At 36.7% G+C, this 12,847-nt stretch overlaps 1 pseudogene across 1 annotated transcript; it reads right to left on the bottom strand.

The window, feature by feature from the left end:
* Positions 1 to 1,258: 1,258 nt before the first annotated feature.
* LOC307163688 (NLR family CARD domain-containing protein 3-like) lies at positions 1,259 to 12,550 on the bottom strand (annotated as a pseudogene). The gene is made up of 7 exons (XR_013824080.1): positions 12,475 to 12,550; positions 8,263 to 8,379; positions 7,897 to 8,010; positions 4,571 to 6,340; positions 3,469 to 3,642; positions 2,642 to 2,815; positions 1,259 to 2,120 (listed from the first exon to the last, which is right to left on the bottom strand). The product of XR_013824080.1 is annotated as an NLR family CARD domain-containing protein 3-like (transcript).
* Between the last annotated feature and the right edge of the window lie 297 nt (positions 12,551 to 12,847).

Genomic DNA, 12,847 nt, shown 5'->3' with positions numbered 1-12,847 from the left:
ATTTGGATCCTCAACCTTCGTGTCTCGGAGCAGTTCGTTACATCACGTGATATACATGTGCCACACTGATTTGTCAGTTGTGTATAAACACTAGTTTAGCAACACGTGAGATTCTTTGTATTTTCTGGTTTGTAGTAAGAGTTTATTTAGGGCATCTTCGATGCTGAAGATCTTTTCTTTTGTTTTAATTTGGGTTTTTTGGTGAATGTTGATTTTAGTTAGATTAGAAATTGATTTTGTTTGTATATAGTAAGATTGGTTTGTTTTGTTTCTTTCTTTGATTTGGCACGGTCTAGTTCTTTTCTCTTTTCCTCGTTCTATTGTGAACCTTTTCCTTGGTCTGTTGTATAGGACTAGATGTTGATATAGGACTAGATGTTGATATCCCTCAATAAGCACTTGGGGCAGCGATGGAACTCTGTGGGATGGTCAAATGAGTGAGGGCACCCTTTGGGTTATCAAGTGGGCGCCCTCCTCCTCCTGGCGTAGGCCTATTGTTGATTTCTGGTGTGGTTGTATTTTTCATTTAAAAAAAAAAAGATTGGTATGCATTTGTTTTGAACTGTTGAACTGTTGAAGCGTTACAACGGAAAGCTGGAAATTTCCATCAATGGCGAGGAAAGAGTTAATAGAGAGTCATGAACACAATATTACAATAATAGATTACCACAAATTAGTTAAAAGTAATGTAATATAATAGAACAGAGAGAATAGAATTGAGACAAGCATTAATATAGTTAATTTGACAGATAAACCTCACATAGAAAGATCTAGTTAGTTCTTTCTATCTCTCCATCCAGACATTAATGCTGTACCTCAGATCAGTTGATTTCACTGGTTTGTCCAGAACGGTCACTCTTCATGGACACACAGCTGGACTCTGAGTTTCATCTCTGACTGCTGAATCGACTTATAATAGAATACAGTTAATCATTCAGAAGATTTAATGTGGAGTTAGCAATAGATTAAAGACAGCATATGGAAAGTATATTCTGCAATTCTAAATGAAAATGAAAACATGATTAACTATTTTATTACTGAAAGGTGTCCATATATTATGAATTCAAATAAAAAAAATAGATTTTCATTAAACATTTAAAAGTGGCGATGCATCATTGCTTTTAAATAAAAAAGAAATAAAAGGCAATAGATGATTTAATTGTGAATGTTACTAAAATCAAAGGCATTTGAATATGTTTGATGGGCTGAATATACTCAAATTAAGTAATTAAATAAATATATGAAGATGTTTGCAGTATAAATGTCACTTCTGTAGAAACAAAAGTCAAGTCACCTTTATTTATATAGCGCTTTTTACAATACAGATGTTTTCAAAGCAGCTTTACAGTGATAACAGGAAAATAATGCAACAAAGTTTGTTTCTGCTGTACAACAGATCTAGAAGAAAATACTGTCATAGTCCAGCTTAAAGGGGGGGTGAAATGCTATTTTATGCATACTGAGTTTTTTTACACTGTTAAAGAGTTGGATTCCCATGCTAAACATGGACAAAGTTTCAAAAATTAAATTGTACGTTTGAAGGAGAAAATAGTGTCATAGTCCAGCTTAAGTAAGTTCAGTGTTGATTCATTTCTGTTGTAAAAAGGTTATTACTTTAGTTAATTTATCTATACAGCCGCTCTGGAGCAAACAGTGATGTCATCGTCCAGCTCAGTTCAGTTCTCATATAATGGTGTCAATGCAGATCAATAATATTGTTGAATATTAAGTGTCTCCAACTAAGCAAGCCAGAGGCGACAGTGGCAGGAACTCAAACTCCATCAGTGACAGAATGGAGAAGAAAACCTTGGCAAAAACCAGACTCAGTCGCTCAGTTCTCCTCTGACCAACGAACAAACAGTGTATGATTATGATTCAGGCATTACAGGTCAGAGGTCAGATTGGATCTGAACATTCAGAATATTTATCCAGTTCATCTGGTTGAAGGTTTCCTTGTTTGACTTTGGATGAAGGATTGAATCATTCTGTAAGTTACACACACGTGTGTGTGATGATCACTGTGGGTTTGTGTCTGTTGATTCTGTTGAATGTGATTGTGTCTGTAGAGGCTCTTTATTCTCCATCAGCTGATCCAGAGAAGGTCAGACTAACATCTAAACCTGTAAGTTAAACACAGACAGTCAAATGTGTGTGACATTATTGCATTATCAACTTTAGAACAACTAAAATAAACTACTTAGATGATTAAGTGAGACATTATAATGTAATACTGAGATACACGATTGTTAAAGCTGTTTTTAAACATTAAGATTTTGATTTTGCTTCTAAGTCACCATGAATGATGACCCTTGACCCTTATCTATAACCCATGTATGACTGTCCTCTTTCTGTGTCACTGGGTCAGTTTTATTTATGATAAAGAAACTAGTGATACATATTTACCATTATCTTTTATTGCAATTGACACTGACAATGATAAAAGCAAAATATTTAATTGTTTGAAATAAAAAGAAACTTGAAGATATTTGATTGTTGCTATAAACTAAAATGAAAAAATAAATGAATTAAACTCTTATTAAACATGTTTTTAGTGAATAATTCACCATCACAATGAAAGTAAACTAAGAAACTAAATTAACTTTCAATTAAAATATGAACAGTTTTAATCATCACTACTCACAGAAGCGTCTCCAGTTTATAATGTGGATCTTTCCTCAGATCAGAGAGCAGCTTGACTCCTGAATCTCCTACTTTATTATATGACAGATCCAGTATTCTCAGGTGTGAGGGGTTTGATCTCAGAGCTGAAGACAGAGCAGCACAACCTTCATCTGTAACACCACAATACATCAACCTGTAGAGAACAATGACACTCTTCGGTCTCTCAGTTCAGGATCTACAGCTCAGATAATCAGAACTTCATAATCAGAGACTTAATCCACGGCACCATTAACAGGTCCAGTCTAAGGTTCAGACCCGCTTCTACAAACTGCTTGAGCGGGTTAGTTTCCATATAATAAAAATTACAAGAATATTCAATAACACTTTATTTAACAGTGTCCTTGTTACATATGTTACATAAACTTACCATAGTAATAACAGTAAATTATGCATAATTACATGCAACTAACCCTCAACCAAACCCTAATCCTACCCTTACCTTATAGTGAGTACATGTAGTTGCTTAATATTACTCAGTACTTAAATATATAATTACACTGTAACAGTGACACCATAAAATGAAGTGTAACCGAATATTATTTTTTTATGCAAATACCCCAAAATTATCAACATATCCGTACGGCTGTCACATCTTTACATCATCCAGTCATGTTTAATCTATCATTAATATTGTAAAATTATGTCAGACACATTGGAAAGAATCTAATGAAAATAAAATCAACATTTCCATTAGTAATTTCAATGTAGATTTTTTTTTTTTTGTATGGCAATCATTATTTACCATTAAAATAGAGGACTATATTGGGAAATTTTATACAATCTTACCACAGTGTCTCCAGTTTACAGTGAGGATCCTGCAGTAGATCAGAGAGCTGCTTGACTCCAGAATCTCCTACTTTATTCCATGACAGACTCAGTTCTCTCAGGTGTGAGGGGTTTGATCTCAGAGCTGAAGTCAGAGCAGCACAACCTTCATCTGTAACACCACAATCACTCAACCTGTAGAGAACAATGACACTCTTCAGTCTCTCAGTTCAGGAAACACTGATATAAATGATAAGATGTATATGAATTTCTCCTTTCTCCTCAACAGATTTGTATATGAAAGCAGTTGTCACCTCTTCACATCATCCAATCATGCTTATAACTATTGTTGTGGAAAATATGCAATTGTCCTGTTACAAGTATGCCTTTTTGTAAACTAGTTAACCTGTAAATAATAAAACTATATTTAATTGAAACTAAGAAGCTCGCCTGCCAAAAGTATTTGATTTCTAAAATACTGAACTGAACAGATCATGAAGAAGTCTTCTGACCTATAGATTGTGAGAATGTAAATTCAGATGCTTATGATTTAGGACAGATTTGACGTACTTTACCTAACCTGAGAATAATCAAAATAAGGTTAAAGGTGTCTAGAAATACGCACCATAAAACACTATCAAAAACTATCAAAAGTAAAATGACCTCAGAAGCTTTGGAAAGAGTCTAATGAAGATTATACATCCTTTTCAGTTACTTGATGGTAAATTTTTTTGGTATATTTCTTCTTTGTATATCATTCATTATTCACCACAGAAGAGAAACACACAACGTTGAGAGTATTAAATCATGTTTGATTCAAATTCAGAGTAGTTATTTATTCTTATGGAGCCTGGTTGATTTAGTTTAGGTCTAGTCGTAGTTTAGGATAGCTCTACATTGGTTAATGATTAGTTCATATCTTCGTTAATCATGAGTTCATGTTGAATTAACTTTTGATTCAGGTATTAGGATATGATTATTCATGTACTGTTATTGTAAAGGGTTACTTAAGATATATTTGAATTTCTCCTATTACAGTATTGCTTTGGTTAGAAAACACCTGCTAAAATCATAAATATGATCATGTTTTATCAGTGTAATGATTGTTGTCAGAGTGACTTACTGAACTGATCTGGACTCTTTAACCACCGGCATCAGCTTCTGAAGAACTTCATCTGCTGTATTATTGGCTCCAGTAAACTGTTTTAGATTAAAAACCTCCATCTTCTGCTCTGATGTCAGCAACACATAAACCAGAGCTGACCACTGTGAAGAGGAGAGTTTGGTTTCTCCTATTTCTCCAGATGTCAGATAATGTTGGATCTCCTGCATCAGAGAATCATCGCCCAGTTCTTTCAGACAGTGGAACAGATTGATGGATCTCTCTGGAGAGCGATTCTCCCCGATCTTCTGTTTGATGTACTGAACTGTTCTCTCTTTGTTGTAGGAGCAGCTTCAAGTCTGTGTCAGTAGTTCTCGTAAGAGAGTCTGATTGGACTTCAATGAGAGACCCAGAAGGAAATGCAGGAAAAGGTCCAGATGTCCATTCTTACTCTGTAAAGCCTCATCCACAGCTCTCTGATGCAGCTTAGATAATGAAGGATATTTCTTCTGGCTTAAGATTTTAGTAAAGAAACTTTGTATGGTTTTGTCAAACACATTTCTGTTCTCGTTTGTAAAGTGAATGTGTGCATATAGAGCTGCTAGATGTTCCTGGATGCTCAGATGAACAAAGCAGAAGACTTTCCCCTGATACAAGCCCAACTCCTCTCTGAAGATCTGAGTGCACAATCCTGAGTACACTGATGCTTCTGTCACATCAATGCCACACTCTCTCAGGTCTTCCTCATAGAAAATCAGGTTGCCTTTCACAAGCTGCTGGAAAGCCAGTTTCCCCAGTTTGAGAATCATGTCTTCATCTTTCACTCTCTTCTCATAGTCCTTCTCATGTTTGATGTTGGTCTGAATGATCAGGAAGTGTGTGTACATCTGAGTGAGAGTCTTGGGAATCTCTCCTCTGTCTGCTTCACTCAACATCTCCTCTAGAACAGTGGCTGAGATCCAGCAGAACACTGGGATGTGGCACATGATGTGGAGGCTCCTCGAGGACTTCAGGTGTGTAATGACTGTATTGGCCAGACTCTGATCACTGATTCTCTTCCTGAAGTATTCCTCCTTCTGTGGCTCATTGAAGCCTCGTACCTCTGTCACTCGATGGACACACTCAGAGGGGACGAGATCCGCTGCTGCTGGTCTGGAGGTGATCCAGATGAGAGACGAGGGAAGCAGATTCCCCTTAATGAGGTTCATCAGCAGCTCGTCCACTGAGGCTGATTCAGATATATCACACAGTTTCACTTCGCTCTTAAAGTTCAGAGACAGACGACACTCATCCAGACCATCAAAGATGAACAACACTTTATATTCATCACTGGATATTTCTATTTCTTTTGTTTCAGGGAAAAAGACATGAAGAAGATCTGAAAGACTGAGTGTTTTGTCCTTCATCAAGTTGAGCTCTCTGAAAGGAAGTGGAAATATGAGCTGGACGTCCTGATTCTCTTTCCCTTCAGCCCAGTCCACAATGAACTTCTGCACAGAGACTGTTTTCCCAATGCCAGCGACTCCCTTTGTCAGCACAGTTCTGATGGGTTTGTCTTGTCCAGGTAAAGGTCTAAAGATGTCAGTACATTTGATCGGTGTGTCCTCTGTTGCTGCTCTCCTGGATTGTGTCTCAATCTGTCTCACCTCATGCTCATTACTGATCTCTCCACTTTCACTCTCTGTGATGTAGAGCTCTGTGTAGATCTCATTCAGGAGTGTTGGGTTTCCCTGCTTTGCTGTTCCTTCATACAGACACTGAAACTTCTTCAGCAGATTTGATTTGAATCTGCTTTGGACCAGTGAAAGATTGACAGATTACAACATAAAGAGAAAAGTTTTAGTAAAATAACAACACTCTCTAATTAAATAATTAGACAATATCACACAAGCAACAGTGCTGTTGGTCTATATATCAGTAAAACTGTTATTTGGCCATTTTGCACAAGCCTCTAGGAATTGGATATTGATATAAATTTTATTATTTGATTTTTTTCTCAATTCAAATAAATCTGGAAATATCTGAGATACATGTACATTTTGTAGGGAAAAACCTCTCAACTAATGCAGTAAACTATACAGTGGATCTGCTTCACTTGGATCATTACTATAATATTAAAGGTAAGAATTAGCAACAATGTCCAAATTATTGAATTCAACTGAATTCAGACAGAATAAATCAACATTCAATTTAATCTGAAAATCTGAAGGCCGGTTTAATGAACTTCCATAACCTGCAGCTCCTGAACTTCCTGAAAGAGTTGAGAGGCTCTGAAAGTCTTTGAAATAATGATGGTAACAATAATGAACTCTTTTTAATAGAAAAAGAAATGTGACCTGACTCATAATTTTCACACTTTGTTGAACACATTTCACACATTTTAACACATTTTAGTTTGAGTTTCTAATTTTTAATTATTTGCAATTATTTTATTATATTACTGTATTTTTAATTAAGAATGTAACTGAAACAGATTTAAACATACATTAAATAATGAATACATCCCTAATAGTAATGTTATATGGTCCACAAGCTGTTTTATCTGTCCATGGTTGAAACACATGTCAGTAAGTTGTACTGTATATTTCAACATATATTATTGCAGGGTTCACCAATCTCGGTCCTGGAGGGCCGCTGTTTAGCTCCAACCCCAATTAAACACACCTGAACCAGCTAATCAAGGTCTCACTAGGCATACTAGAAACTTTCAAACAGGTGTATTGGAGCTGGTTGGAGCTAAACTCCGCATGACAGCGGCCCTCCAGGACTGAGATTGGTGAACCCTGTATTATTGTGTTCATGGTTCATTCATGTTTATTTCATGCTATAACTAGCAATAAAGATATGATTGGTTCTTGCTGCCGTTTAAAGGAAGGGTTGATAAAGCGTCTGATAAATAATCTGTCATGCCACATTAAAGAGCGGCAAAACATATTTGTATTTTGTGATTAAATTAAACGAATTTGAAAGCGTACACCCTGTTTATAAAATGTAACAAAAGTAACATGGTGCGATAAGTGAACTTTTAGAAAAGTTTTATTTACTAATCAACTGAAAAAATAATAGTTTAAAAGATCAATCTTGGTAAATGATCTTCAGATTGTTCAAATGAAGAATGTAATGCATAAGAAAATCTATATTTATGACCACCCCTAAAAATCATGCAGATATTCAGACCAACAGCAAGACTGCATGAGTGTTATAGCACTTGTAACAATACTTCAATAAACAAGAAGTTAACTTGCGTTAAAAGTGTTGCTAGTTACTATTTACTATTATTTATAATGGATAGTCTGAGTACAGTGAGTTACTATCAGGATGAGTCTGTCTAGACAGAAATGTTGTACCTCATTTGAGTTGATTTTTGTCTTCTCTTAAATGTCATGTTGTCCATAGACCGGTCACTCTTCATGGACACACAGCTGGACTCTGGTGCCTGTGATCTCTGCTGGGGGAATCCACTTCAGTAGAATACAGAAAAGAATATATACAGTTAATTTTACATGGATAGATTGGTTCTCTATGTGAGGTTTATCTACATTTATCCATCCATCTGTCTATTCAGGTCTTGCAGTCTCTACTAATGAGCAGATGAGCTGAAACAGGTGTTTTATATGAGGGAGACATAAGAAAATGTGTAGTGGTTGTGTTCGGGGCTCCAGAGAAGATCTGGGAAGAGCTGATCTAGTCTCTCTAGATAAAAAATGTTGTACCTCAGATCTGTTGATGTGTGTTTTCCTTTAAATGCTATTGGATTCCCCATAGACGCGTCACTCCTCATGGACACACAGCTGGACTCCGGTGGGTTTGATTTCTGTCTGCAACTTTGGCTTCAATAGAACAGACGATTTAAAAATAACAGATATGACATAATAGACAAGAATTCATATTGCTGCACTGTAAAAAATGATCGTGATTTTAACTGTAAAAAGGCCATAAAAATGCTTCTGTAATGATTTAAGTCCACTGGAGGGAAGTAGTAGTGAGAACCCAAATGCAATTTATTCCAAAACGTGATCAAACATAAAACAAAAGTATGACGACGCATGGAACTCAAAACAAGAACATAGATAGTGATGGCAATTTCAAAACACTGCTTCATGAAGCGTTGAAACCTTTACACATCTTTTGTCCCGAATCAATGGTTCGGAGCGTGTATCAAACTGCCAGAGTCACGTGATTTCAGTAAACGAGGCTTCATTACGTCATAACTGTTTCGCGAAATTTCAATGGTTCACCTCTGGGGGCGATGATCTCTGTCAACCCATGAATCAATGAACAAGTGTCTGTGGGTTTTACCTGATCTCTGATCAGTTTATACATTTGTAGACGTATTAATTAGACATAGTATAATTAAAATGAATAATGGTAGTTAATAGTCTCTAATTGACCTGTTAGCTGAGCCATTCATAACAAACCCTGACAATTGATAAACAGAACATATAGACACTTGATAATCTGATTAGATGATTAGATAATTACATTTGAAAGATTTTACTTTTAAAAAAAAAAAATCCAATAGATTTGTAAAAGGTGTTTTTATGCATATTTGGCATAGGTTTTTTGTTGTTACACAGACTAATTACAAGACAAGGAACACCTGTGAACAATGATCAGATGATTAACCAATGACAAGACACATGGCAGGATCACATGACAAACAGGGAATCACATGGTAAGAGACAGAAACATGACATTAGTCTTGTTCGACTTGTACCGGAGCTGCAGAGACCGATCGGTTTATGACATCAAAGCACCGCGAGAGCGAGACGTCTCCTTATGCTTTTGAATTGCTCTCTCGGTACTTTGGTGTTATAAACCGATCGGTCTCAGCAGTGCCTGCGTTACACTTCACATTTAATGTATTTATGTTCAAATTACTATGTTTCTTCATAGTTTTTTCTAAACAGTTATGTACATTAGGGTTTTATGTTACATTTCATGTTGTTAAATTAATGTTTATTGCATTTATAAAATTTCATGTGTGTTACCATGATGGTGTTTAGTGTTTGTGTGAATGACACTGTGCAGCTTCAATGAATTACTATTACCTGTCTTGTGGAAAATTGTTTGTGCTGAGCTTTGATTCATCATGTGACTCTCATCTCCACTGTGGTTGGTGGTTGTTAATGAAGTACAATGGTACAAAACAGATATTAATACTTCAATAGATCAGTAAATTAACATTATATCAAATAATAAAATACGTTTTTTTACTCTAAATTTAAGTAAAGTCTGTAAAATCTTAAATATTGCTACCATATTTTTTAGGGTAGATTTCAGTTGTTGTTTTTTTTAACAGTGTGATTTTACATGTAGATAAACTTTATATAGACTCTATCTATCTATCTATCTATCTATCTATCTATCTGGCCACCAACTGGACCTGGTTTACACACACAACTGCATCACAGACAACATTCTGGTGAGACCTCTCCGTGTTTCAGATCATTTCCTCATAACTTTCAGTCTACAACTCTCTATCCCTGTACCACCAACCCCCCCACCAGTCACTTTCAGACGAAACCTGAGTTCACTTTCTCCCGCCCATTTCTCCTCTGCCGTGTCATCTTCTCTTCCCTCACCCTCACAATTCTCATCTCTGGATGTGAATACCGCAACGGATACCTTATGCTCCACTCTAACCTCTTCTCTAGACAACATCTTCCCTCTCTCCTCCAGGCCAGCACGCGCTACTCCCTCTAACCCCTGGTTATCTGAGGTTCTTCTTGAACACCAGACCGAACTCAGGGCAGCGGAGAGGAAATGGCGCAAATCAAAAGACACATCTGACCTGAGTATGTATAAATCTCTCAGTCTCCTCTCTTCCTTTTCTGTTGATCATGCTGCAAAATCTTCATACTTCCACAACAAGATCAACAGCTCCTCTAACACACGATCACTCTTCAAGACATTCAGCTCTCTCCTCTGTCCACCTCCACCCACCTCCTCTTTAACTGCTGATGAGTTTGCGAACTTCTTCACCAACAAAACAACAACTATCAGCCGTCAGTTCTCAGCTCCACACACACAGGAACCCAGACCGACCCCTCCCATACACAAAAGAAATGTATTTGAAATATATTTTCAGAATATATTTTTGGAATATATGCAAATATTTGAAATTGGCCCAATAAATATATTTTAATTAAATATTTATTGGCCTAAAATGACAATTTTATGTAGGAAACAACACACAGAATGCAGAGTTTTTCCCCCCTATTTTTACAGAATTGAATACAGATATTTAATAGTGTGTGTATGCAGTGTTAGACACTGACTTCTATTGTGTAAGTGCACTTCACTGTTGGAGTTTAACTGCTATACTTGCATCATAAATATTGTGCATATTTTCAATATTTAAATGACTTCAGGAAAGATGTCAATAAAACAACAATAAATCTAATAATTGCACTTAGTGTTAGGTACGTGCCACCTAATATGGCCTAATAGTCCTAGGAAAACAACTATCTGTAATTTTACATTGCAGTCATTTAAATGTAAGTACAGTATTTATTATAGCTGTGTCATAATACAGTAGTGAAATATGGTAGCCTACTGTGGTGTATAGGAGAAAAGGTAGAGGAATTACTATGATCAAAATACATTTTCGACCCTTCTTTAGCAAGCTAAACATTTTATGACCATATATTTTGTCATATATTTTACATTACATGTTATAAATGTAAATATATTTCACACTTAACATAATATATTTTTGTTATATTTCAGAATATATTTCAAAATGATAAATATAAGTGAACAACAATGCAAATATATTTCAATGTATTTGGAATATATGGCACATATTTTTGACACTTTAAAATATATTTCAATATATTTCTTTTGTGTATGGGTACCACCTGTCCTCTAGACCCCATCCCCTCACACCTTCTACAAGCCATCTCTCCCACACTTCTACCAGCACTCACACACAGCATCAACTCATCCCTCCATACTGGCACTTTCCCTACAGCATTCCAGCAGGCTCGGGTAACTCCACTGCTTACAAAACCAACACTAAACACATCATTTGTAGAGAATTACAGACCTATCTCTCTCCTACTGTTCATTGGGAAAACACTTGAAAGAGCTGCTTTCAACCAAGTAACATCCTTCTTGTCTAACTTACCTTCACAGATCACATTTCAAAGACCGCTCAATCATGCAGGTTTTCACTGCACAGCATCAGGAAGATCAAGCCTTTCCTAACTGAGCATGCAACACAACTTCTCGTCCAGACCCTGGTCATCTCTAGACTTGACTACTGCAATGCTCTTCTGGCTGGACTTCCATCATGTGCAACTAAACCTCTACAGATGATCCAGAATGCTGCAGCTCGTCTTGTCTTCAACGAGCCCAAGAGGGCACACGTCACTCGTCTGTTCATCTCTCTGCACTGGCTACCTCTCGCTGCTCGCATCAAGTTCAAGGCATTAACGCTTGCTTACAGATCTATCACAGACTCAGCTCCCTCCTACTTTCACTCACTCCTACGAGTCTACATCCCTACCAGAAGCCTATGATCGGTCAACGAGCGACGTCTCGTGGTTCCATCACAGAAAGCCACAAAATCACTTTCCAGAACATTCTCATTCACAGTTCTCTGCTGGTGGAACGCTCTCCCCACCCTCATCCAGAACGCAAAATCCCTGACAACATTCGAAAGACAGCTGAAAAACCCATCTCTTCCGTGAGTACTTAACCAAAAAAAAGAAAAAAAAAACTTTCTCCTTTAAATCCTCGCTTATCGGGCTTATGCTACTCTGAACAATGCCTGAACTTCGTATTTTGAGCACTTCTTGAGTTGTTTCTCGCCTCTCCACGATGACTTGCTTAATTTAGTCCTAATTTGTGAGTCGCTTTGGACAAAAGCGTCTGCTAAATGACTAAATGTAAATGTATCTATCTATCAAATGTTGTACCTCAGACCAGTTGATGTGTGTTTTCCTTTAAATGCTATTGGCTGCCCCATAGACCGGTCACTCTTCATGGACACACAGCTGGACTCCGGTGGGTTTGATCTCTGTCTGCAACTTTGGCTTCAATAGAACAGACAATTTAAAAATAACAGATATGACATAATAGACAAGAATTCATATTGCTAATTTTACATGTATAAACTTTATATAGACTATCTATCTATCTATCTATCAAATGCTGTACCTCAGATCAGTTGATGTGTGTTTTCCCTTAAATGTTTTTGGATTCCCCATAGACCGGTCACTCTTCATGGACACACAGCTGGACTCCGCTGAGATTGATCTGTCACCCTTAAACTGACTTTAATAGAACAGA

Source organism: Squalius cephalus, assembly GCF_949319135.1.
Source record: "Squalius cephalus genome assembly, chromosome: 8".
In the NCBI taxonomy this organism is placed as follows: domain Eukaryota; kingdom Metazoa; phylum Chordata; class Actinopteri; order Cypriniformes; family Leuciscidae; genus Squalius; species Squalius cephalus.
Note: the sequence above shows the minus strand (reverse complement) of the source record. Positions and strands in the feature narration are given on the sequence as shown.